Source organism: Dermacentor albipictus, chromosome 1 (assembly GCF_038994185.2).
Source record: "Dermacentor albipictus isolate Rhodes 1998 colony chromosome 1, USDA_Dalb.pri_finalv2, whole genome shotgun sequence".
NCBI lineage: Eukaryota > Metazoa > Arthropoda > Arachnida > Ixodida > Ixodidae > Dermacentor > Dermacentor albipictus.
Genome location: NC_091821.1, coordinates 452,579,796 through 452,607,065, shown reverse-complemented (window position 1 = coordinate 452,607,065; position 27,270 = coordinate 452,579,796).

Here is a 27,270-nt window from a genome sequence, read left to right as displayed (position 1 = left end):
ACCAATGTCACAAGCGAATCAAGGCAAGGACACAGACGCGGATTGGGAGATCGCCATATCCAAGCGGCAAAGAAAACGACAACGTAGCGGACAAGCAGAACTTTTGGCGGGAGAGAAGCTAGGGAATGAAAATCCCCTTGACTCGACGAAGCGCACAGATGGCGCACCAGCTGTGACCAAGCAAGGAGAGGGAGAGAGAGCGCCGAGGAGGAGACTGCCTCCGCTCCCCAGAGATGATTTAAAGATAGTCCTCCGGCCGAAGGGACTGGCAGTGAAAAACCTGCAGACACACCAAGTGGCGCGAGCGGTGGTTGCGGCCACCGGACACGGATGCAGGGCTGAAGACCTCATCATCCGGCTCCGCACGGGCTCAAACATCATCATAATTAGTACAGACAACGAAAGTGCTGCTCAGCAAGTCAGGCGCATCACGCAACTGAAGATTGGTGAGCACAGCTACGACGTCAACGCGCACGTGGCGGCGCCGGAGGGAACGCTCCGCGGGGTCATTCACGGGGTGGACCCGGGGACCCCCGCCGAAGAACTCAAGACAAACTTACGAACACGCACGCAAGGGGTGAAGATTTTAGCGGCGAGAATGCTAGGCCGATCTAGCACAGCTGTTATCACCTTTGATGGCCCCATCCTCCCCAAGCAAGTTTTGTACTACGGGGGAGAGATGTGGTGTTATCCATACAGACCAACGCGGCAAGTTTGCTATATTTGCTGCCAGCAGGGTCACCGGTCGGACGTCTGCCCGACCCCGGAATCAGAGCTTGCAAGCAATGTGGCCAGAAAGATCCGGAAGAACATCATCAATGTACACCCAAGTGTCTGCTGTGTGGGGGCTCCCACGCGGCGGGCACAAAGGACTGCAAACAACGCCTAAAGTCGACAAACGAACTACGATGGGGACACCATGGCCAGCAGCGGCGGGGACGCAGCAGGAGCAGAAGCGGAGCAAGGCGACCGCGCTGGTTCCGGAATGAAGACCAAGAGCGACGGACCGACTACCGGAGTGAATCCAGGAGCCGCAGCCGAGGGCGCAGCCACAGTCAAGGCCAGGGCCGAAGCCGGGAGAGGGACGAGTCCTACCCACCTCTGGGCGGCGCGGGCCAGCAGACCACGACGAAGCCAAATCAGCAGAAGAAAAGCGGCGGAGTTAAGGTGAGCTGGGGAGCCGGCCCTCCCAAAACGCTTTTTGCTCCGCACAACAACATAACCAATAACACAAGCATGCAGACAGAAAACGAGAAGAGGCTTTGTGCCGAAAACAGTAATCTTAAAAATGAACTTGAGCTCTGCCGCGGGGAAACCCGGCAGCTCAGGAAAAGAATAGACGACCTTATTCAGGAAATGCAAGAGATGAGAAAGGCAGGTTTCTCACCAGTTAGGGCGCCACCACCGCCGCAGCAACATATAGAGAGCACGCAAACTAGCGAGGGGAACACCTCAATTGAAGACCTCAAAGCTTTCATGCAGCAAATGCAGCAGCAAATGCAGCAGCTAAATCAAAAGATAGCCCTGCAAGACCAGAGCTTCCGCAACTACGTAAAGAATCAAACTACACAGAGAACAGTAAACGACGCCAGAGACCGCCTCTACAACGAGCGCAGGTTTGGATCAGCATCCCAGGGAACAAATAACAACACAAATACATCAACATGGCAGGACCAAACCAACTAGAGATTTGGCAGTGGAACTGCAGGAGCTACAAGCGCAAGCAAGGGCTCCTGCAACAGTTCATTAACACTAGAGGAAATCCACCAGATTTAATACTACTACAGGAAACAAATTGCATCCCAACCCTAAAAGGATATACGTGTCAGGAAAATGGACGAACAGCGACTTTAATAAGCAACAAAATAACAACCATAACACATAAGGAACTAGAAGACACACATCTAGAACATATAGTGACCGAAGTGATTCCAAAACTTTCGCTTCCAGCACTTTCGTAATCAATCTATATAGTCCACCTAAAAACAGAGGAAACTTCATTAAGCTTTTTGCGGAAGCGAAGAAGCTTGCAGGGCAAAACACCCTAATAATAGCAGGAGACTTCAATGCGAAGAGTCCGCAGTGGGGCAGTAGAATCGAAGACAAGAAAGGGCGCAGTATCTGCACAGCTGCGGAAAACATAGGCTGCGAGCTACTCACAGATGAAAGCCAACCCACCAGACAGGGCAATAGCGTAAGCGTGGACACGTGTCCCGACCTAACCTTTGTCAGGGGCGCTAAGCAAGTCGAATGGGAGAACTTGCAAGAAAACCTCGGCAGCGACCACTACATCATCAGGCTCAGCACAGAGGCAGAAATCACCAGGAGGAAGATTGGCAAGGCAAGTCTAACAGACTGGGATGCCTTTAGAGTCCACTGTAAACAGCTAAAAGGGGACATAACGTCGGCAGAGGATTGGAGCCATCAACTCAGACAAATAAGAGATCTCGACATAAAAGAAGTGGAACGAACAGAACAAGCACCAGAAGTGGACAAACGACTCCTCGGGTTATGGGAGGCACGACGAGGCCTAACCAAGCGGTGGAAGCGTCAGAAGCTAAATTGAAAGCTTAAGAAGAAAATTGCCGAAATAACTCAGCAAGCAGAGGAGTATGCAACGCAGCTGGCAAGGCAGGGGTGGCAGCAGTTTAGTACCTCACTGAATGGCACCTTAAGCACAGCCAGAACATGGCATATCCTCAGAACACTCATGGATCCGAGCAAGAGCAAGGCGGAAAGCAGCAAATCCATTCAGAGGTTAATCCACCAGTATGAAGGAACAGAAGAACAACTGCTCCAAGCAGTACGGGAAAAATGCTACGGAAAGATCTCGATAGAAGGCTACCGAGGCGACTACCAGGGTGACGAAAACTCAACTACGGACCAACCCATCACAAGAGAAGAGGTCGTCGAGGCTGTAAGGGCTGCAACAAAGAACACAGCAGCAGGGGCGGACAAAATCCGAAACTCGCTAATTCGAAACCTCAGCGACGAAGCAATTGATCAGCTCACCCTCTACCTCAACAAACTATGGGAGGATGGCAAAGTACCAGCGGAGTGGAAACACGCCGTAGTGGTGATGAGTCCCAAACCTGGCAAAAAACTCCAAATTGAAAATCTCAGACCAATTTCGCTTACATCATGCCTAGGCAAGCTGTACGAAAGAATAGTGACCCGAAGAATCCAAACGCATCTTGAAGACGGAGGATGGTACCCCAACACCATATTCGGCTTCAGGGCAAACTTGTCTACCCAAGATATCTTGCTACAGCTAAAAGAAGAGGTACTCGAGACAATGCCGAAACACGGGGAAAACGTGGTCATGGCCATCGACATCAAGGGAGCCTTTGACAACGTCTCCCACGCCGCCATTATGGAGGGGATTAACACCACTAATTGCGGGAAGAAAGTCCATGACTATATCAGAAGCTTCCTAACCGACAGAACAGCGACAGTAGGCCTAGGAGACCTACGGAGTGACGCCTTTCAAACGCCATGCAAGGGCACTCCGCAGGGCTCAGTAATCGCGCCAGTACTCTTCAACATAGCGATGGTCAACCTTACCAAGAAACTTAGCAAGATCCAAGGAATCAGTCACGCAATATACGCGGACGACATAACGATCTGGACTACTCAAGGCTCACTAGGGGATAAACAAGAGGCACTACAAGAAGCTGCCACCTGCATCGAATAATACACAAAGCAAAGAGGCCTCAGATGCTCCACGGAGAAATCTGAACTCCTCAGGGTGGGCAGACACCCCACTGATGCCCCGCTCGAAGTAAGGCTAGAAGGACAGAACATCCCGGAACAAAAGATGATTAGAATCCTCGGCATGTGGTTGCAAGGAAGCCGGAAATGCAGCCACACAATTTGCCTGCTAAACAAAGCAGCAGGACAGGTGGGCCGAATGATTAGCAGAGTGGCACACAAGCGATATGGCATGAAAGAGGAGGACACACTCAGGTTGGTCAACAGCCTGATAGTCAGCCGGGTCATATACTCACTGCCGTACCATGCAATCACCAAAACCGAAAAAGAGCAAGTGGAGGCCATCCTCCGGAAAGCGTATAAAACAGCTCTCCACCTCCCAAGGAACACATCCAACGACAAACTCATGCAACTTGGAATCAGCAACACTTTTGAAGAACTAAGGGAATGCCAGCTCAACGCACAAGTACGAAGACTCAGCAATACAACGACGGGAAGGGTGCTCCTGACAAAGCTAGGTCGGGAAGTAGAAAAATCACAAAGTAGCAGGGCCACAATACCAGACCCACTAAGAAAGAAACTACACATACAACCTATCCCTCGCAACATGGACCCAAACCTCCATGCGAGTAGGAGACAGGCTAGGGCAGAGTTTTACGAAAAGACGATGGGACATCGGGACAATACAGTCTATACCGATGCGTCCCTATACTCACACGCACACAAAAACAACGCGGCAGCGGTAGTAGTAAATAATCAAGGAGAATTAATCACAGGACTCACGGCCGAGGTGGCTAACATAACCGAGGCAGAGGAAATTGCTGTCGCACTGGCAGCGGAAGAAGGTTATAGAACAGGAATATCGCTCAATATTCTAACAGATTCACAAGAGGCGTGCCGGAGCTATATAAGAGGCAAAATAAGTAACACGGCGCTCAAGATCCTCAGCAGAGTTCATATCGCTGAGGGTCAACCCACACATAACATTATCTGGATACCAAGCCACGCAGGGATCAGGGGCAACGAAGGGGCGGACTGCCTAGCTCGAGGGATGACCAGCCGAGCAGGAACGTCAACCGCCCCAGAGGGGCCACAGATCAACTGCGGGAACAGCTATTCAGAGCTATTAAACCTCTATAAGGGTCTAAGATATCAATATCCGCCACCACATAAAGCATTAACAAAGGCGGAGGCCGCAGGATGGCGGAGACTGCAAACGGGCACCTTTCCAAACTTACACATACTAAGTAGGATGTTCCCCACGCAGTATAGCGCAACCTGTCCGTGGTGTGGAGCTAAGCCAACATTATACCACATTGCATGGGAGTGTACAAGAAACCAGGCATTCCACAAACACAAAACACCAAGTGCGGAGCAATGGGAGAGCTGGCTCACCAGCCGCGAGCTAGAGACTCAAAGAGCTCTAATAGCGCACGCGTGCGAGCCGGCCCGGCTCAGTGGAGCCCTGGACTAGGGGCCCATCCATGGCTGAAGAGGACTCAAGCTTCAAGAATGAAGACTTCGGCCTCGACCCGCTAAAACCTTTAAAGAGTGATTAAAGTTTTCCATTCCATATGCCATAGATATACCAACCTTTCCTCGACCATTCCTGAGAGTGAAAACCCTGTACATTCCCTCATATTACTGAGTAGTTTTCTGAAGCCGATTTCGCTACTTCCCGTTCTATGAAGGACGCCCAACCCACGTCTCTCTTAGCTGCGTATTTTGTATTGTTCTTCCGCGAACACCTAAATCTAATTTTCTAAAGTAGTGCTAATGAATACGTTCTCCACAGGACAGGGGGAACCTCGGCACATGTCGATAGACCTTCGAAGTTTTACACCAACATGGCCTTATTAAAGAGGTAACTGCGCTAGAAACGTCGTCATGAGTGAATGCCCAACGTCTGCCCGTGGTTTGAGTAAACTTTTTGGTATTTCGTGAGATAGCGACATTCAATAAGATCGCGGGTGCCACGCGCATTATCGACGTCTTCACAAATAAATTAATTACCGGTGAATAATTTTTGAAAGCACAGGCTTTCGCGGGCGTTCAATTTCCTCCCATGTTAAAGAAGGCATTTTCTTCGAATCGTTAAAACTAAAATACAATAAATTATTACCGACTGTTGTGCTTAGCAGAATGTAAAGTTCTTCGCGGCTTGCAGGTGGCAAAGCCGTCAAGTGTGTTAAGCCACTTATTTGCTGAGAGAGGCGGCGTTAAAAATAAGGCGAACGTAAATTTAAGAGCAGAGCGTTTAGATGGTGCATATTTGCCAATACGCTGCTATTACGTTGTTCAAGAAAGAATTTGCGCACGTCGAAATAAAAAACTGCAAGTGTGTAATTCTGGATCTCAGCGTTTGCTGGCAAACTGAATGCACTTGAATTTGTGAGTCGTCCCCCATTTAAGCTGTCATTCTGGTCGAACCAGTCAAGGCACGCCAGGGCTGAAATGGTGGTGAGTGAGAAGGAGTAATAACATGAGAGTTGGTCAACCAGCGCCACTCGGTCGATTTTTCAAGTGCTTCGCGGCAACTCTCAAGTTTTCTCCACATAGTGTGAGGTGGCACCATGAGTAATTTGGGCTTGCTTTGTCGTTCACCCTATGCGAAAGTACATAGTTAAGGTACTTGCATTGAAATTCTATGTCTCGGCCTTTCTAAGATCTTCCCTAGTGCCGCATAACCGATTAGTGTTTCCAGGCGGGGAATATTTTCTGTCGCTTAAAACATACTTTAAGCACAGCTTTGCGCATGAAGCGAGTTCCGTAGCCTCATCGTTTAATCTGTGCGTTCTTTATTCCTTGTTCTGTATATTTCGTCATGCCGTCTTCGTCGTACCGTTGTCGTCATTCTAGCTTCGTCATCCGGTCATCATCGCACCATCGTCCTCACGTCAACGTCATTGTACACTCGGCGTCATTCCAGCACCATCATATCTTCGTCGTCATGGCTCCACTGTCGTCGTTAGAGCATCGCCATAACGGAGCTTACTGCACTGCGAGCAGTTTTTGCTTGCATCTTAAAGCAAGCAGTGAGCTCCTGTGTCTTCTTTACAGACGCACGTGCTCAGCACCCATTAATAAAACGGCCAGGCGCTGACGGCGACCTTAAATGCGAGAATAACTGCTTGCACACCGACTGTTGAAGCCTGCAGCGCAGCATTCCTCTGCAGCGGCTGCTTTCTCACTTAGGAGTAGCGGCCAATACACATGCAGACTGTATTGCTGATTTAGGCCGCGTAACAAAGCTACCGCCATCACTTTTGAGTCGAAGTCACGCATCGGTGCTTGTGGCTTGTGTTGCCTGGCCCGCAGCCTGGATTAACTACGGATCTATTGGCGCTTATTAGTGCCAAAGCATTATATGCCCTGTTACGCGAAAATCCGGCGTTGTAGTCGGCGGCGTGACAGAATGATGGTAGCATAAATGGCCGATGGCTCAAGCAGAAAAAACAAGTCAACAAATGCTTGGATTTACGTCAAATCTCTCACGGAGGTTCCTGTAAACAAAGTGGATTAATGACTTTGAAATGAAAATTTTGTAAATTTTTGCCTGGGTGAGATTCGAACTCCGGCATCCACGTTCTTAGACGAGCGCACTTCCACCTCTACACAGCGGCTCCATGGTTCTGATTGACTAAAGGTGTGCCTAGTGAATGCGTCATTGCACACTTCAGGTCCCAGATATCTCTTTGTCTAGAGGTGTGACGTAGTACGTGTATCATCGGGCACGTGAAGGCGAAGCCAATGGGGAGGAGCTGGCACCACGTCACGAGTGTATAAAACGAATGTGTCAAATAAAAAAAAAGCAATAATGTCCAATTCAACGGCGTTGAGCGCTCCTTCGAGTTATGAACTGTTCGCGAGCAAGCGAGCGCGTTCGGACGCCTGGCACGATTTGATTTCGCCTTATTGAGGCCTCGATGTAAGTTGTATATTCTTTAGGCGGAGATGCGCCTTGAGTTGCCATGCGAGGCGCGACTGACCAGATCAACATCATGGCGCACCCGTCGGTCCACTGTGGCAATGGCTACTTACCGGCGGTAAACGAAACTAACGAAACGAAATAACGAAACTAACATGAAGAAAGCGGCGCTATCTCCCGCTGGTAAAGCACCCGGCGCTTCGCGGGAAATCCACAATGATTAAGCGAGGCGCGAAAGTAGCAGGTCGCCGTGGTGAGGGTAGAGGGCACCGCGACCTCACGACGTTGCGTGCAGTTGCTGTTTTCTGGCTGCCTCTGTTATCCGCGTGTTCCTTGTCCACGCAAAAACTGTCGCCTGCGTTCCAACTGATGTTGCGCCGTCCCGCCGATAGATATCCGGTGCCGCCACTAGACCGATGGACGTGCACCATCGCTGGTTTATCTTGTTGTTCGTGTCGCGCGAGTGTGCTCGCCTAAAGAGTAGCACCTGTCTTACACCGTTACCGAGGCGCAGTTAGAACGCCGGCGAGAGCCTGTCCGGACTAGGAACGCGCAAAAAAAAATGCATATCGCTTTCGCGCTCCCACACGTAAACAGTCTTAAATGTTGCGGCGATATTCTTATTCTATCTGCGAGTTTTGCATGCCATCTGGCCTTAAACGCCGTGATTGAACATGTCAACGGCGCATTCCGCTAAATGTCGCACATACTATAACGCTCTCTTTTAAAATCAAACGGATAAGGTCGTCGCTGTACCTAGTAAAAAAAAAAAAAGGTATAGGCTTGGCCCGCGTAACCTGCAGTTGCAAGCTATGTACATTAAAGGAAGAGCCCTAATTTCCGCCGGGAATCGAGAAATGACGCGAACGACGCGGCAAGCAGGCGCTCCCCGCTTTGTACCCTTGGTGCACAGCGTAGACAAACAGGCGTGCTGCAATGAAGATAATACTAAATATCTATTCAACGCTGTCGTTCCACGGGCTGAACATCATGAAAACTTGCTGTCAAACTTACCGGCAATTAGCGTCAATCAGCGCAAACACTAAAGAATGCTTCGCTTAAACAGATTTTTTTTCAACAATTGGTATCCCTAAAACTTCATTTGCAGTCATGTGAAGTGCTGCCCCCCTCACTCCCCGAGTGAGCGAAAAGAAGAAATAAACGAGGTTTTAGCGCTTAACGATCCGAAGAAAAAAAAATCAATCCCGCTTTCGTTCGAGCAGGCTTGCACGGTGTTGTTTGAGTAAAAAGATAGAAGAAAATAAACTTTATTAGGAAGAATGGTCCGGCAGTTTTGGCCGTGGGGGCCACAGGTGACGGCTCCAAATCCTTGGACTCGAGCGGCATCTTCGGCTTGCCGGATAGTACTAACAATTTTAACCTTACCCAGGGTCTGTGAACGAGAAAAGGAAGGTATCGGTTTCATCCTTTACAAAATTTTCTTTTCTTCATTGAAATGAAAATAAATAAAGAGACGTAGTCACCTTTTAAAGGTGACGGCTACTCTTTTTCTCATCGCGGAAACAACAATATCAAAAAGATATGTAGGGAAATGAAAAGAACTCACTTCATCAAGCAGTGATTTGGGCTTGTTGGTAACACATGGTGAGGCTTATAGCGCGTTAAAAAGACAAGGACGAAGGTGAGACGTGACACACACAGGCGCTACACACACACACACATAGCGCCTGTGTGTGTCACGTCTCACCTTCGTCCTTGTCTTTTTAACGCGCTATAAGCCTCATCACTTCATAAGTTCAGAAATCCACAGCACAGTCCTGTACACCGATGAACATAACAAAATAAAAATCAAATGCAAGTTGCACCACAATGAGCTTGTAAACAAAGACACAAACACACACAAACGGCCCTGATGTAGATTTCAATGAATGGGGTACTCCCTTATGTTGTTTAGTGTTCGCACTAGGTTTCAAGCAGTACTAAGGCCTCAAAACACTTTCAACATGCTTTCCACGGTGATGGTCATTCTCTCATGACGTACGCATTACTTGTAAATCTTGTTCATACACCGCTGGCGTTTTACGTGTAGAGGAAACAGCAGATTACCATTTCGGTGTGCTTATACACAGCAGCCCTCGCAGCTGGCGTATGGTAAAGTTTCGTGTTCAACGGCGACAGAAAGAAAGGTTTGCCTTGAATCGGTATCCAAAAGGCGCAGTGCGTGGCCGACATCATAAAACCAGTACTTCAGGAAGTGCACTATAATTTGAACATTAAGGTGGCGGGTAGCTGCAGTAATCCGGAATCACGGTCTGCTCTGGAAGGAAACAATTAATCACAAATCTTGGCACTCGGTGAAATGTTGTCTTGCCTTGAATGAAAGCTTGAATGGCACGAACGGAAAAATGGAAGAAAATATATTCGTGTGAGCATTCCGCCGAACTTATGTATTCTATATAAGCCTATTTGTCATTTCAATCATGACAAGACATGCAGGTCAAATATATTTAAACAGGCTCGAATATATCCGGGCCTTTACCTAATCAAAGCTTATCCCACCGTTCACCGACCGGTCAGTGGCAAAGGTTCCAGTTGTGTGATAAGTAAAGTAAGGAAAGACGGAGTACCCCGAGGTCAAAATTAGAGAAAAACAATAATCACCAGTAGGTGTGCTACGAAAATAAGTAATTCGAGCTCTTCTCTATGTATGTTTCCTTCTCTATTTCCATTTTTTGTCTGAGTGCTGAAAGTGCTTAACATATATTGTTAATTATCTCGAAACCCGTTTTTTTTTTCGCAGTTCTTTCATACGCCAACAAGCATAAGCCTATTTTTCTAGTAGACATTTCGAAATGAAGCATTGCCCAGGTATTTCTTGTAAATTTTTAGTAACATATTCAAAATAAATTTAAGATATTTCATGCCCAGTTGGGCTCGTTGAACTTCCGAAAGTATAATTGAAAACGAGAACTCTCTGATATTGCTGTATTAATTCTTCATTGGCGAGTGTTGCCTACACGCAACGCAAAAGAAAACAATTTGTTTTCTTCCTGAGTTTCGGTGTTGAGTACAACGTTTCCGGCTAAATCTTTTTGGCCAACACTGAATGACGGGCAGCAAGCGCCATTTGTTGGGTTAGCGAAGGAACACATTATGAGGAAGAAGTTCACCACGCGAATCGCTTGTTTTTTTTTTATACCACGGTCAGCTACACTCTTAACCAAATGTACACCCTTTGGGGTGTATATTTGCCACAAAACAATAATCATCATCTATCCTGCTTGCGTTTCCTGCCTTGAAAACACTGCGTTCGCTACTATCCTGTCGAGAATGCTCTGTCATGCTGGTAACAGGCATGCCCTTCGTGACTTGGATGCATCGGATGGTGGTGGTGGTGGTGAATTGTAGCAACAGGCGGGTTTAGCCTGGCGAACAAGGCCGGCAATTGTTCCGCCCGAGCGTCTCGCACAATACCGCTGAAGGGTTTCACCATGTGTCCATCAAACCAGTCTCTCTTAAGAACTCGATGAGGAGACGTGAAGTTTCTTTTCGGGCTATAACTGATCCCGCGGGAAATATAAGGTGTTGTAGGCGCGCATGCGGAAGGTTCTTGCTTTGCAGGTTCTTCAGGAGAGTGTCTCTTTCATCGGACTCGCCGCGGTAAAGATAGTAAATGCGGACAACACAGACAACGCTGTAGCGAGAGAAAGATAAAGAGGAAAGGCAGGGAGGTCAACCAGGTATTGGTCTCCGGTTTGCTACTCTACACTGGGGATGGAAGATAGGGGTTATAAAGAGGACAGACAGGAAAACGTAAAAAAAAGAAACACGCACAAGAGGCGTTCCCGTTAAAGTCGTTCAAACAGGCTGGTAGATCGCAAAAAGCGCAGTAGTGCTTGCACGGCCTTCTTCTGTGACGGTAGGTCCTTTCGATGGTGCAAAAGTCTTTTTTCTGGTAGCGGTTGGTCGTCCCGCGCTGGTCAAGTTCGTGGCGAAGGCATTCCCTCTGTGGACTGTACTGCGTGCCGGCGCACAAAATATGGTAAATTGATTCTTCGTGGCCGCAGTGGTCACAGGTTGCGGTGTCGGTCATTCCTATGCGGAATGCATAGGCTATCGTAAAGGCAACGCCCAACCGAAGTCGGTATAAAAGCGTGGCGTCTCTATGGCGAAACTGGGATGGCGCTCGAAGACTAAATGTAGGATCAAGTGAGTACCGTCGCGTATTTCGTAAATGGGGCTCATTCAATTTCGACGCGGTACACTCCCGAGCAAGTAGGCGGAGCTTCCATGCTGCGCCAGTTCTAGTAAGAGGAATTGGTACGTGGTGCGCCTCAGTATACGGGCTGAGCGGGCAGCTTGATCCGCCCGTTCATTGCCGATAATCCCGCAGTGACTTGGAAGCCACTGGAAGGTTATTTCATGGCCTGCATCGCTTATATGGTGTAACGTCTCTGTAATATGGAATATTAGTTGTTCGTGCGGTCCGCGTCGTGAAGGTGAGAGTAGAGATTGCAGTGCCGCCTTCGAATCGCAGAATATTGTCCACTTGTGTGGCGGTTCATCACCAATGTGATGAAGGACAGTAAAGAGCGCTGCGAGCTCTGCTGCCGTCGATGTTGTCGCGTGGGTGGTCTTAAATTTGATTGTTGTAGCTTTCGCTGGTATGATGATTGCCGCCGCGGAGCTGCTTAGAAGGACAGATCCATCAGTGTAAATAGGCGTAGAGTCACGGCAGTTCTCGTACAAATATAGTATCGTGAGCTGCCTAAGGGCTGGTGATGATAGATCAGTTTTTTTCGAGATACCAGGTATTGCGAGGTTGATTTTTGGCTGAGCGAGGCACCATGGAGGAATCGAAAGTCTCGCAACCGGAGTGAAACAAGTTGGCAATGATTCATCATATGCGGTTATCGTTTGGCTGAAAGTTGTTGTGTGTAATTTTGCTTAAGAGTGCGGGAGGTAGACAGATACAAAATCTCCGGCTGCAGCAATGCCACACATCACACACGTAATGTCAAGTAAATGAAAGTTAGACCTATGGTTCACATGGGATGATCGTTGTCTCTGCAATTTTCAAAGACAAAGGTGGCTTGGGGTGAAGCCCACTTCTAGTTTTCTACCTGAGGTTGCCCCCTTATTGCTATAAAAATTGTGCAAAATATTTTTTTTTTCATTTTTGTTAATTGTGCTTATTCAAGATTCGTTTTGTACATTTTCATATAACATAAGCTTTCTTGCAAGCATTGTATGTGCAGTCACTAAAGCTCTAAAAGGCACACTTACCAAAATAGCATGTCTGATTTAGTTTTGGTTGAACCTTTCTTTTTTTGTTTATCGCTGCCCTGTCAGGCTTTTTTTAGATCCCGCTAGTCTTGGTTCATTGCGTCGCTCAACGACTCTCCTTGTGGCTGTCCAAAAGTACTTTTGTTGTGATGAGCTAAATTGATGTTCTGAGTGCTGGCGTGAGACCCACCTTCGTTAGCAATTTCTAAAGTAAAGAAAATATGACCGAATTTTGCCCATTTATTGACGTCTTAACTTGCGAAGAAAATAAGTTCTTTAATACACACAAATAATGAAGATTTTGGCTTTTCTCAGCAAAATGTTTTTTAGTGGGCCTCGTATCTCACATCGACCCTCGTAAACGTGCGCGGAAATTGTGCAAGGCTCCATTCTATACTAGTTAATTACTAACTCAATCTATTACTAACACATTGCCAACAGCCTAGCTTTCTTTTTTACTCTGAACCTTCTGGCAATATATTTCCCACAACAGCTTTTATTTACGATAGGTCTCGAGAACAATCGTAGCGGATACAATGTACCCTTTCGTTATTACAAATCGGCTCAGCATTCGCGATTACACATCGTGCTCTACAACTTACGTTTCTCAAGAGCGAGCTGTTGCCGAGCTTGCAACGAGAGGATGTGAGGCGGCATGCAGCTGGCGACTGCTGGGCCTGCAGGTACACTCTAAAAACTAGAACAATAATAAAGGTAGACATTTGGATATTTGCTGTTGGTATATGCAACCTTTATTAACGTTCAAATCTACCGAAGCCTCGCGGAATTTGGTACTTCGGCAAATTCTTATTGTTTTGGTAGATAACATTGCTTTTAATTTTTTACATTATAGTCGGTCACAATCTAAGAATAAAAGGCCGATCTACCACCCTTCAGCGTGCATAAATGCTCCTGAAAACTAAGCTATAGGGAGAGCTTTAGGTGTTTTTGAAATATCTCACTTCCTTTAATAGGGAAATCGTAAAAGCAGTACTATACTAACCTTCTAAAGAAGGAGAGTGGTTACACGAAAATGATATGCGAAATCATAAAAAAAGTTGTAGGCTAAGGCAAAACACAGAGCACTGAAGTTTTTTTAGTGGTTTGTAATGTTAAATTTACATTGCGTTTGTGTTTGCTGGCATAATGTCTAAGCCAGCTTGTCATTTTGTTTTGCTTATGTATTGTTTTGTCGGTCCTGAATCAGTGCCTGTGCCTTCTGCTGCTGCCCTCAGGCCGGGTTTAAGGCCCGCCAAGTTGCTGCGAGCAACTTTTTCCTTAAATCCCCCATAAGCTGTATGTTTAGGGAAGGAAAATCATATATATATATATATATATATATATATATATATATATATATATATATATATATATATATATATATATATATATACATTTATATATATAAACCATACATGCAAGTAACTAATATTGTGAATTATTATTTTGCTAACATAGGAATCAATTTAGCTCTGCCTAGAATAGTTGGTGACATTCACCTAGAAGAAATCACACATAACGATCAATATAAAGCCTCTAAATAAAGCTGCTGGTGATGATTGCATACCCACTAGAATTTTAAAATACAATGTTAACATTTTCTGCAGTCCTCTATGCTATGTGTTCGATCTAGCGAATTGCTTCTGGCACATATACAGATATATTAAACACAGCCAAAGTCGTTCCTGGATGCATGTCCGGAAATTTTAAGCAACCAGGGAATTAAAGACGCATTTATGTTCTTATTGATGATCACAGTTATTTTAAAAACAAATTACCAACAGATTGAAGCAATTTATAACTGAAAACCATGCAATTTTTGCGCAGCAGCATGGCCTTCTTCCCTTCAGATCGACATTAACTGCAGTCTTAACACTTTCGCAAGTAATAAATTCTGCACTTCATCAACATAAACTCAACATACGAATATCTTTGGATGTAAAAAACGTATTTTATACCGTTTCTCAGTCAATATTATTCGGAAAACTGTAAAGTTATGGTGTTACAAATTACTCTTCGAAATTTTTTAAAGGTATTTATCTTCACGCAAACAAACTGTAGCAATGGGTTATTATTATTCTGCAAGCACAGTCACCAGTGGAGCCCCACAAGGTTTTGTGCTCGGTCCTGTGTTATTCTCGTTCAGCGTTGCCTGATTAGGCTATTAATAGGCAAATTTGGCTACTTTTTGTCCGAGTTGGCGTCAGAAGTTCCCTTTGGCGATGTGGCTATTTGTCGGCTACATCTTTTTTCTGTGTAAAAAAGAAAAAAAAACAGTTAAAATCAAAAGCACGCTGCATTCAAAATGCAGACGACAGCATGGTAATGAAATTGAGCGCGTCTGCTACAAAATCAGTATTTGCAAGTTCTGCGTGAGAGAACACATGTGCATGTCAAAAGGTCAAGCATCGCATCCTTTTGATAATTTTAATTAAGAAAGCTGGCTTCAGGAAACACGTCTCCATGCGCGAACTAACGCTAATTGCACGCGCGCGCCACCGAACATAGACTGTTGCTGTCTCCACGTGTGATCTTTCGGCGTCCTACGTTTTAAGCATGCGATGCTTTTAGCTCCCATTGACGGTGCGTCGCGGGCGACTTCGGCACCAGAACAGAGGGAGAACACCGGGCTGAACCTTAACGAAATTTGCCGAATTTCCTGCCTGCCGCATGGTGCCTATGTGGCGATTCGCTCGGACCCTTCCTGCCCAAATTGCCCCGGCTCCAACGCCAATGTAGAACATATCGACCTCCGTTGCCCCACAGCCACCACAGCCATACGTTCCCTACACAACTCCAAACCATCCTCCTATCTTAGCTATCACTAACCGTATCAAATGCCGCCGTCGAACGAGTATTCAGCCAGGCCTCGCTCATTAAAACCGCCCTTCGAAATAGAATGGCGAACGAGACATTGGTAGCACTCCTCCACGTGAGGTTTGGCCTGACGAGGAACGGAGGCTGCTGCAAGAATTTTAAACCGGGCCAAGAATTTTTCTCCCGTTTCAGCTGTGACATTTTGTATGGACCTACCAGTTCCAATTCACAATAAGCTGGACATGCTTAATATTAGCATACTTTTTTATGTCTATATATAGTACTAGAGTTTGTACCAACCGCCATCTCTTGTGTTAGACTTAGTCTTACAATTTTTCGCAGTTTTTCGTTTAGTGCATTGTGAAGTGTTACGCAAAATTATCATGTGCTGTAAGTAATAATACCTAACGCCTGAATGCACGCCATTGCTTAGAGTGTTTATTGCGCAGTGATATTTGAGCGTTGTTCTTTCCGTGAAATTTGGGGCTCTAGGAAAAATAAGATGGTGCATTTACAGTGAAGAGCACATTCGCCTCATCATGAATTCGCCTGCATGCCAGCGTTTCTGCACTTCTTGCACTTGTGTAGCATCCGCGGAGGTCATACGTGGTCAAGCGTGGAAAAACTAATAAGTAGGTATACTTGCCGAAAATAATTCAATATGCTTAAGAAATGAATTCACAAGTTTCGCTTTTGGCTACATTTGGGCTACAGCGGAGGCCAATTTGGCTACCTGTGGTTGAAGCGATCTAGCAAACCAGTTTCTCGTTGTACATTATTCACTTCCCTAATGCTCTTCTGAAATTAAACGTTGTAATGTATGCAGATACATCATTTACAGGAGGTACACCCTCTGCAGTGCAAACACATATGATGTCCGAATTATCCAGATGCGTTTTGCCATAGCCATATTGGTTACGTTTAGAATGATGGGGCGTGACTTACATGACATACTTACAACCTTTCCCAAAACTACAGAAAATAACCCTGAAAAAAATTTGCACTTCAGATCGCACCAGTGATAAATTTATTGACATCTTGCGTATACAACATCTGTTATCGGTTAAGACAATATTTAACTAAAATATTTCAATCTCAGCGAATAATACCTTGCGCTCTAACTTTCATATTCCCCGAAACGTCTTTTCTTTTCTAACTAGAGGTAATACACATGCTTTCACCTCAGCTTACCAACATTTTTCTTTCCCAGTTACTGTAAGACGCAATGGGCAGGAAAAGAGCAGAGGATATAAAGCGGGACACGAACTGACACCGGTGAGCGCAAACAACCGACAGTTTTTTGGCCAAATCATACCACAGTTTATAAAGCACACAATTACGCATTGGGACTGCGAGAAACATGGTTATATCAGATCCCCTCAGATCGAGTTCTCACGTAATGGTTGTTATTATACTGTTATTAAACTGTTTTGATGTATACGGTGAAAGGGTGATTGACTTCATTTGCACAAAAATCTCGAATATATTATCCCAAAGGTAAAAACCGCACGTAATTTCAAGCAGTGTAGCAACTTCTTTTTTGCTCTAACTTACTTGAGCTGACTAATTGGGAGTATTTCAGAACGTTGCTTGCCTGTTCTAAATTTTCACGTGTTGCGGAATACTCTGCTGATAGAATCTGCACTCTGAGCTGTCTGTTATATTTTGGCAGTGAACCGGAAACTATTCTTCCCTGGCTATCGGTACAGATACCTTTATAATCATTATGTTACAGGCATTTACACAAGGGGGGGGGGGGGGTGTCGGGGGGGTGGCGGGGGGTGAGGGCCCGACACCAAGTCCGCTCCTACGCCACCCCTCCTTGCACATTCCTAAGCGCCGTGAAATCAACGTTGAGACTTGAAAGCTAGTGAGAGGTCAGCATTTTGCTGCCTTTCCCCGGAACCAAATCCCCGGAACCAAATAAATACCCGCGATATGGGTCAGATAAGGTGGAAAATAAAATAGTGCGAAACAGTGTCCCTCATCAAACCCTGCAAAAACCTTAAACCTATAAGCAATATGAATGTCTCCCATTACCTCGTCTGCTTTTTCCGTGATTGTACAGCACCTTTCATGCACAAGTGGCAACCGGAAACAAGAGTCGCAAGGAGATGAGAAATTAAGCGCTATATTAAGGGACAGAGCCAAGGCAGCAGCCGAACAGGAAGGGAATGCGAAAATTAACAACTTTAAAAGTTGTTCCTCAAAATAATTATGATTCAACACCTTTTTATTTAAAAATGAAGTAGAGAAAACGCCGCCGGAAGTGGGGAACAATTCCGTGTGTTTTGAATGATGCGTCTACAGTGATCAGTCGAGCCGCCCGACGAAGCCATTTCTATGCTGTGCTTATGTGACTGTCTCTAAAACCTTTCGCGGTGGGCTCAGTACATCTAGAACTGCACTGTCCTGCGCGCTAAGGTAGTGTTACGGGCCTGGAAGTCACGCATTTTTACGCAACTTCCCACATCACAATACGAGTCATTTTTGGCACTTGGTAGAGCAGCGAACAAGGGATGCAAAAGAACTGTGATTGTTCCGCGAATATATATTTCTTTGTAATTCTGACAGAGCCAATTCTAAAAACGCTATTACAGTCGGATACAACTTAAGTCTGCAGTGAAGCCCGACCCACGCCCTCATAAGCTCTTGCCACTGTTCCTCCGCGAGGCTGCAAATAATTCGTAGTTGAAAATTTTCATCTTGCCCATATAAGGGGTAAGCACAAAAATAAAATTATTAGAGCGTAATTTTATACGTTTTCCTTTGGCTGTTATAGTGGAATGGCGAAAGCTTAATTCTTTATTTAACTGAAATAAAATGCTTGCTTCGCTGCTACTATTTATTCTGAAGTTTCGCTTCATTTGGCCGTGAAGATTCACGAGTAAACGGGCTTAGCAGTGAAATAGACTGTACCGAAGACTTTTGAAGAGTAATATGCCCTGACTTTGTCCGTGTCTGTTGGACACCTCATTGCTTCTGTTGATGAAAAGAAGCTTCAAGAACAGCGGACACTCCGGAGCTATCAAGTACAATGCTATTTTGAAGAGGCTGCATGACGACGATATTGTTTGCTTCTGTGATTGGCTGGCGGAGTAACACAGCCCCAGGCGGTCCGTGTGCCTTGGTTGCTAACTGCTGCTTTTTTAGGTTGTATTCTACTATAGAAATCTCTATTTTACACTTTCGCTTGTTTATGTGTTCTTGGCAGTGTTCTTCATGCGCTTCGTTCCTGCGCGAGCCCATTTGATGTGATTCCTTGTTTGCGAAGTAAAGGAGAGGTGTATCTCAAAGTCCTACCTGTGAGATACACCTTATTTGATTTCTATCTTGCGGGTTTACGCGTCTTTGTGGCGTATGGTGGGTGTTATTTATAGTTATACTAGTAAAGGTACCCCCCTCCTTATTTGCATAGAAAAGTTACCTTGGGTTGGGGCCCACCCATAAAAAAAAAACATCCTGGGTACGTGCCTGTTATGTGAAGGAAAATAAAGAACTTTCACTTGCAAAAAGAGGGTTGATGATTTGATAACGTCACGGCAACGAAGAATCAACGCCTAATTCAATATGGCGTCATTCGCAAAGATGAGGCACTGGAAGACACCCGAGAGTCTCCCAAATTCCGCTCCCACTAAAGCGCGTTACTTCGTATAGTTGTCCAAGTGTACTTCTGTTTCTATCTTGGAAGTCGTTTTTCGATGTAGTAATTTGTGACTGTGTGGAATTGCAAGTATATCGATGCAACGCCTTGGAGCGTTTCCGCCCACTGTCGTTTCGACAGTACACCGGTGAAAGGCTTTGCATCAACCAGCGTCGGCACTCGCATTCTTTTATGTCTTGACGCGCTAGCGAATACGTGTTGTGCGGTTCGTCTAAAGGAGAGGTTTCCGTGCAGTGGAAGCCATCAAAGAGCGTCCGACATGCACTTTAACGCTAATGACTGCGTAGGCAAACACCTTAATTCGAGAGATTATGGAATGGACGAGTGCGATTGGACGCGGGTTCTGCTCGTCCAGGTCGTTTATAATTATATTGCGTTTGTTTATTTGCGCGATTTGCAATGCCAACACAAGTTGATCTATCAGCCCACCAAGATGTCCTAGCCGATACAGACCATCGCGTTAGTGGGCTCAACTCATGTGCAGTACGCTGGTTTGGCCTTCTCCATGCCAGTAGCTTACGTCCGAAAGCAACTAATGCTTGGCGGTATCTATGACCTTTTGTGATAGCTTGCAGAACGAGTTTGAAAGTAATTGTTGCCACAAAACCGCGTAATTACCAAGGCCAGTATAACCCCGGAGCTACACTGCAACTTGCGTCCGCAATCGATTTTGCTCAGGTCTGACCGCGATCGATGGCAACGCTGCGTGTTTGAGGAAAACATTTTTAACGGCGTCTCATGTACCATATATGCTTTTTTCAATTTTTACTCTTGCCTACGTCGGGTGTTTGCTACGTAAACCCGTATTCAGAACACACAGTATTGAGAGTTCGGAATAATTTATTTATTTGCTTATTTATTTATTCATAAATGGGAAATAGAGGCAATAAGCACAATATGGGAGCTGCTTCTGTGCGACCATAAATTGTTAAGTAAATGATTCAACATCATCATCACCATCGTCATCGTCGTCGTCACCGTCGTCATCATCATCATCACCATCATCATCATCATCATCATCATCATATATTATGCCGACTGCAGGACGAAAGCTTCTCCATGCTATCTCCAATTACCCCTGTCCTGCGCCTACAGATACCAACTATCGCCGGCGAATTTCCAAAATTCATCACTTCACCTAGTCTTTTGCCATCCTCGACGGCGTTTTCCTTCTCTTCTACCCTTCTGTAACCCTAATGGTCTAACGGTTATCAAACCTGCGCATTACATGACCTGCCCAGCTCCATTGTTTTCTCCTAATGTCTATTAGAATATTGTCTATAACCGTTTGCTCTCTGATCCGAACCGCTCTCTTTCTGTCGCGCAACGTTATGCCTAGCAATCTTCGTTCCGTTGCTCTTTGCACGGTCCTTAGCTTGTTCTCAAGCTTCTTTGTCAGTCTCCAAGTCTCTGCTCCATATGTCAGCGCTGGTAAAATGCACTGATTGTACGCCTTCCTTTTTAACAGGGATAAGCGGGATAGTTGGTAGTCGTTATTGGAATGCATCATGTAACCGCACAAAAACAAGGGACAAAGAAGGAACACACAGGACAGGCGCGTGTGTTCCTTCTTTGTTCCTTGTTTTTGTGCGGTTACATGATGCATTCCAATAACGCCTTCCTTTTACATGATAATGGTAAGCTTCGAGTAAGGAGCTGGAAATTTCTGCCGTATGCGATCCAACCCATTTTTATTCTGTGAATTTTCAGCTCATGATCAGGGTTCCCTGTGATTAATTGATGTAGGTAAACCTACTCCTTCACAATCTTTAGAGGCCGACTGGCGATCCTGAACTCTTGTCCCTTTGTCCGGCTATTTATCATTATCTTTGTCTTCTGCATATTATTCTTCAATCCCACTCTTACACTCTCTCTGTTAAGGTCCTCAATCATTTGCTGTAACTCGTCTGCAGTGTTGCTGAATAGAAGAATATTATGCGCGAACCGAAGGTTGCTGAAATATTCGCCGTCGATGTTTACTCCTGAGCCTTCACATTTTAATAGCTCGAATACTTCTTCCGAACACGCAATGAATAACATTGGTTAGACTGTGTCTCCCTCTCTGACCCGTTTCTTTATAGGTACCTTCCTACTTTTCTTGTGTAGAATTGAGGTAGCTGTGGAATCTCTGTAGATATTTTCCAAGGTATTTACGTAAGCGGCGTATACTCCTTGATTGCGTAATGTCTCTATGACCGATGGTATCTCCACTGAATCTAATGCCTTTCCGTAATCTATGAATATATATAGCTAGGCTTGTTGTACTCTGGGGATTTCCCTGTTACCTGATTAATGACATGGCTGTGATCTATTGTAATGCATCCCTTCCTGAAACGAGCCTGTTGCCTGGGTTGACTAAAGTCCAGCGTGGCACTTATTCTATTAGAGACTATTTTGCTGAATATTTTATATTATACTGCAAGTAAGCTAATGGGCCTATGCCTTTTCCATTCTTTAACGTCTGCCTTTGTGTGGATTAGTATAATGCTTGTATTATTCCAGTTTACTGGGACCCTTCCAGTCGATAGACACCTCGTATAAAAAGCCGCCAGTTTTCCAGTCATTAGGTCTCCTCTATCTTTGATTCAATCGACCGTTATTGCATCTTCTCTCGCCGCTCTTCCTCTTTTCATGTTTTGTAAGGCCATTCTCACTTTATCGCTAGTTATAGGAGGAGTATCTGTATCCTGTTCATTGCTGCTTCTAATGGAGGTATCCTGACTCCTCTGGGTACTGTACAGGTCAGTATACAATTATTCCGCTGCTCTTACTATACCTTCGAGATTGCTGTTGATACTACGCTGCTTATCTTTCAGTGCGTACATTTTGGTTTGTCCTATGCCGAGTTGCCTTTTCACTGATTTCAGGCCGCGTCCATTTTTTACGGCTTCTTCAGTCTTTCTCACGTTATCGTTTTGAATATTACTTATTTTCGCCTTGTTGATTTTCGACAGTTCCTCGAATTCTATCTTATCTCTTGCGTTCGACATTTCCATTCTTTATCGTTTCTTTCTTAGGTCCTTTCTAATTTGGGAGAGCTTGCCTACTGATTTCCTTGGTGCCTTGCCTCCCACTTCAGTCGCTGCCTCTGAAGGCAGCCTAGTTATGGTTCCATTCATTACCTCTATGTCATCATAACCTATCTGGCCTAAAGCTGCATATTTTTTTGCAAGTACCATACTGAATCTGTCTGCTTTTACCCTTACTGTCTCTAGGTTGACCTGTTTCTTCGTGACCGATTTCGCTCTTTCTCTCTTCAAATTGAGGTGAATCCTAGCCCTCACTAACATACGATGACCGCACTTTACCCAACCTGTCATTTCTACATCCTGCACTAGGCTGGGGACGGCAGAAAATATGAGATCAATTTCATTTCTTATTACGTCATTAGGACTTTTCCAGGTCCACTTTCTGGTGCTACGCTTCGTGAAAAAGGTGTTCATTATTCGAAGCTTATTCCTTTCGGCAAATTCTACCAGAATCTCTCCTCTAGCGTTCCTAGAATCGACGCCGCAGTTTCCAATTGCTTGTTCCTCAGCCTGCTTTTTTCCGCACTTTTGCATTAAAGTAGGCCATTACTACAGTATACTGAGTGTACACTTTTATCCTCGCTAATTTAACATCTTCATAAAACTGATCTACTTCATCACTATCGTAACTGGATGTTTGAGCGTAGACTTGTACAACCTTTAATTTATACCTCTTATTAAGTTTGATTACAACTACTGCTACTTTCTCAATAATGTTGTAGAATTCGTCAATGTTGCCTGCTATGTCCTTATGGATTAGGAATCTTACCCCGTATTGCTTCTTATCTGGGAGACCTCTTTAGCAGAGGACAGGGCCCTTATTTAGCAATGTATAAGCCTCACCAGTTCTTCTAATCTCACTAAGGCCGATGATATCCCAAACAATGTCTGATAGTTCCTCAAAGAGTCCTGCTAAGCTAGCCTCACTCGGCAGAGTTCGGTTGGTGAAGGTTGAATGTAAGTGATTGCAAGAGAAAGGTTGAATGTAAGTGAAGTAAACATTGGCAAAGTAAAACATTTTTGCGATTGAGCATTTCGAAGCTGATCGTTGTGCCTACTTGTGCTAATGAATAGGTTATTGTAGTTAATAAAGTGCTGTCATCATCATCAGCCTGGTTACGCCCACTGCAGGGCAAAGGTCTCTCCCATATTTCTCCAACAACGCCGGTCATGCAGTAATTGTGGCAAGCCGTCCCTGCAAACTTCTTAATCTCATCCGCCCACCTAACTTTCTGCCGCCCCCTGCTGCGCTTCCCTTCCCTTGGAATCCAGTCCGTAACCCTTAATGACCATCGGTTATCTTCCCTCCTCATTACATGTCCTGCCCATGCCCATTTCTTTTTCTTGATTTGAACTAAGATGTCATTACCTCGCGTTTGTTCCCTCACCCAATCTGCTCTTTTGTTATCCCTTAACGTTACACCGATCATTCTTCTTTCCATAGCTCGTTGCGTCGTCCTCAATTTGAGTAGAACCCTTTTCGTAAGCCTGCAGGTTTCTGCCCCGTAGGTGAGTACTGGTAAGACACAGCTGAAACGTGCTGTACTGCTTCTTTTATTTCGCTTGACCAAGCATTTTCTATTTCCTCACTGCGTTTAAGGTTTTTACAATCCAAAAAAATGCGTAAGCCACCACATAGGGCTCTCATATTCCTATTGCGGAGGTATTTCTTACACTCTAGTATGTTCCATAGAAGTATTTATCATGCACATTATAGAAAAAAAAACATTACGATTTTTATTGCACTGTAGATGTTAGCGAACATTAACCACTTTTGAGGCTCATTTTCCTTTCACAGGATTTACAGTGATGTAGCGAATCACAGTGATGCATACGCATTAGCGAGTAAACCGGTAGATACGGTGAATACACACGGATGTTTACCAGAACACTTCGGATGGCTCTAATAAGGCTGTTTTGAGAGTGAAAATTATTTGATGCTGCAGTGATGCCTTTTCTTTTCGCATGGTGCAAAACATCTAATTAGAGAGGCTGCGACAGGGCTTTAAGCATACATCTCGTATTTCTGTCTTATCCTAATTGCAGTGAAAACGGGCTTTATGTATTCATTGCGGATGCTGGCCTGCCTGAACCGTCCTTCAGTGTGCCTCAGTTACTATCACAGCCATGCTCCAGCACCCTTCTCTGCTCTTGGCCTTCCTATTTTTTTTTCGGTTACTTCAACGTAGCGTAAGAGCTTGAACGTAATATTTCTCCCTTCAACACTGTTATCTATATGGGCCCAGGTGGACTGAACCCTCACAAGTATAGGCGAAATGTTACACCAACATAGCCACCCGTCAGCTTTTCCAGAAATATGATTTTCCTGACGCCACTATGATCAAAAGCAACTTCCTCGCCATACCCGCAACTCAGGAGACGTTGTTCGATGAAAGGGTCTGGTGCATTACTTGGATTCATAAAGGTGCCGCAGGCGCACAACGTGTACCTACTGGCATGGCAGGGAGCATTGTCCCTTATGTCACTGGTGTCCTTGAGAAGTTTCTGGAGGGAAAGTACTTTCAAAAATTGTGTTGATTCCTCTCTTTGCGATAGTCACCTGTGGTTTTCTACATAACGGCATTGAATATATTGTCAACGGACCAGTCCTCGTGGTCGAAGCCAGTAACTTCAATGGAATTTTCGCGAACGCCATGCCGGCCGAGTTGTTCGGATTCGCATGTACTAACCATGCGAAGAAGTGACACTGGCCTCGATCTGCAGTGACGATACCGTGCCTGCTGCCCATCTCCGACTGCTCCAAGCAACATATGCACCACATTCCTCTGTACCTTGCGATGTACCACTCCTTTGTACCTTACCGGATGATCTATGTCGCGAGGCTCTACGTCACTTAACAGGTCCCAACGTAACGCGCACTTGTTGAGGTTTTCAATATGGTACGATGCGACTGGTCTTCTCTAGTCATCCTGGCCGCTTGCCGGACGCTATAAGAAGCGACCCACAAATTTGTTTTGCTTTTTGTTTTAACTGAAGGACGGTGAGTTGACTTATCTCATGCAAGCCGGTGACCGATATGTAAGCTGAGACTTCGCATGGATAAATATATAGGATGGCGCAACTTCCGAGCTCCAGTATGCCGCTGTAAGGGCAGTCGCAGCCTCGTTTTTCTCTACATGGAGCTGCGGTGTAGCAGGTGAGTAAATCAGCAAGCTTGTAAAAGAATGTAAATCTCGCGTCACAGTCCCTATAAGCCTCGAACATTGCCTGGAGGAACATTGCCTGGAGGTTCTGATTGGCTTGCGACGATCGATAATTTTTTCCTATGATGAAAACCCATCACGGACTTATCGACGCGACGAGAGCTTTTGTCTTTCGCGCGACGACGCGTCATGTAGATTTTAACGCGCTTGACTTAAGGGCCCCATGCCGGAGAAATTCCGTCGTTGGAGTCCCACGTCTAACGTCTGCCGTCTTGTGAGCTGAAAATCATTCCGAACCACGCATACCCCACCAAGCAAGCCCTACGCGTAGGGAAAAGACGTTACGGAACCACGCAAATTCTACAAATTAAAATGCACCAGAAAAATCCAAAAGTATGAGTCAAAATATAACCTACGGACACGGTAGCGTCGGAGTGTAATTCTATTACGCAGAAACTCAAACAAAGAGCCCTTTTAGCGTTTGTCCCATCCATAGGGCGGCGCGTCCCTCTCGGTTCCCTGCAACACCACGCAGATGGCGCTCGCCTCGGCACATGCGCGGCCCACGCAAGAGGCCACGTTTCTATCAGAAAGCTCGTCTTCGTACATAGCCTTCGCTGCCAGCGTTTCGTGGTAAACATTACGGTTACATAAGCTCGAGCTGCCAGGAAAATTTACAAGGAGGTAGGCACGTTTTTATGCTAACGCATTGCCCTCTTAAAGGCGAAGGTTGAACGTCCTCCACATTAATTTTTGCGGTCACCGATCTTGTCGCCTACCGGAATGTTTCCGGTGTAAACAGGGCTTCAGTGTTGAAGCGGGTGGCCGAATAACACGTGGTCATGCTTGAGGAGTAAAAATTATCGAACGGCACACTGTCTTTCTTTAGTCGTCAGAATTGTTTGGAGCCTTTATTTTAGATTTTTGCGTGGCCAATTAGGCACCCCCCATGTAGTGCAGGTCTGTAGAAACTATGCATTAGAATCTATCAAATTATTGCATGCTGTACCATTACCGTCTTTTTTTAGTGATGCCTTCCCCAATCGAGGACTTGAACACTCAAAGAAACCTATTTAGAACTTTGTTTCCTGGTTCCGTTTACAGATCCTGGAAGCCTTTGGTTCTTATTAACAAAAACGTTTTTTTTAGAGCGCAGCTCTTAGGAGCACGTTGCTGTGAGGGGCGTCGGCGTTCCCAATGTAACCGAGCGAACGAGAACAGCGAGATAAAAGCTAACGCTGCGTGCAGCGGGGAATGAAAAAGGAGACCTCGCGCCCCCGCGAGAGCTCTCTTCGCTCTCCCGGGCCCAGAGCGAAGAAAGCGCAAGGAGGAAAACAGAGGAGGAGGTTACCGTGAAATCATGAGGCGGAAAGCGGAGGACGAACGGCAGGGTCACGGCCTGCATATGCGCCGAGTTGCTGGCGACCACGGCATCCGCAGCCGCCTGGGCGATCTCATCTGCGCTTCCGAGGGGAGGCGAGGGTGGCGTGAGGTGGGGAGCGCTCAGCTCATCTGTGGCCTGAGCTGCTGAGGTGAGTTCGCGTTACCAGCGTGTGTCACGGGCATCACTGCTCCTACAAGGGGCGATGGCAAGTGGCTACGAGTAAGACGCTATGTGACGCAGCAATTATGCCTAAGCGATTTCAGTCTCCTGGGACTCTACTGTAGCTCACTGGGCGTGGACTAAGGCAGACAGTTTTCCGTCGATCG